General features: G+C 36.4%; 1 pseudogene; it reads right to left on the bottom strand.

Moving 5' to 3' along the window:
* Positions 1 to 520: 520 nt before the first annotated feature.
* LOC121027879 (60S ribosomal protein L13a-like) lies at positions 521 to 969 on the bottom strand (annotated as a pseudogene).
* Between the last annotated feature and the right edge of the window lie 318 nt (positions 970 to 1287).

Raw genomic sequence — 1287 nt, 5'->3', positions numbered from 1 at the left:
ACCAGTGAGGACTTGAATGAAGATTTCACAGAAATCAAACTGGACAAGAAGTATCTATATTTGGCCTCACAAGCCAATTGAGAATTTATAAAGTTGAGTCTGGGAAAAGCTCTGACCCTCATATTATGAACTCTGGACTTTAAAAATAACGATATAGTAAGTATATATATATACACACATCTATATATACACATACATATATATATATATATATACAAGTATATATATATATATACATACATATATATGTAATATATACTGATTGTAATAATCACTTCACTATGTATATATATTATACATATATATATATGTATAATATAAACTTATTGTGGTAATAACTTCACTGTGGAGAGTTTGGATGCATTTTAGTTATTGATAATGCATCAGTATTGGTTCATTAATTATAATAATACAACATATTTATATGAGATGTTAATTTTAGGGACAACCGGATAACTCTCTTTACTATCTTTGCAGGAATTCTGTAAATCTAAAACTATTCTAAAATTTTAAAACTTATTTACTGGTACTTCCAGCCAACCTCATGAGCCAGGTGCCCCAGGTAAGCAAAGTTTGGTGCAGGTTTTGGACGCACAACTTTGAGGGCAGCAGGACCCACCATCTTTTCTTGTCATAGGATGGCAGGATACCATCAAATACCTTGAGGTGGTGCAACATAGCCTGGCCTCCCTTGGTCTCGTGGGGCAGCATGTTCCTCCGCTGTCTGACAAATGTTCAGCTGGGCATTCTAAAGTAGTAGGGGGCTACAGAATGGATTGATGTTCATCCACTTGTGGAGGAAGGTCAAGTACTTCAACTTGTTTCTGTAGAAATTGCCAGCAATGTTGATGCCCTCATAACCCATGACTATGACCTCCTGGCCCAGCAGCACTTGTTTGGCCATGATGGCTGCTGGGTGACCCAGGAGATGGCCTTGGCCATAGGGATCAACACCTTCCCCTCTGCCATCCTCAGCAGCCTCTTGAGAAAAGGTCTTTTTGTAATTTGGATATTAACTCTTTATTGAGTACATAGTTTGAAAATATTTGTTCCATTCTCTAGGTTGTCTTGTCAGTGTTGTTTCCTCTGCTGTGCAGAAGCTTTTTCATTTGTTTATTTTTCTTTTGTTGCTGGGGCTTTGGTACTATATCCATGAAATCATTGCCAAGACCAATGTCATAAACCTTTCCCTCTATGTTCTCTTCTATTTACATTTCAGGTCTTAAATTTAAATCATTATCCATTTTGAGTCAATTTTTGTTTATGGTATGAGATAACGGTCCTATT

This window comes from Herpailurus yagouaroundi, unplaced genomic scaffold (genome assembly GCF_014898765.1).
Source record: "Herpailurus yagouaroundi ecotype Mexico unplaced genomic scaffold, PumYag 28, whole genome shotgun sequence".
NCBI lineage: Eukaryota > Metazoa > Chordata > Mammalia > Carnivora > Felidae > Herpailurus > Herpailurus yagouaroundi.
Note: the sequence above shows the minus strand (reverse complement) of the source record. Positions and strands in the feature narration are given on the sequence as shown.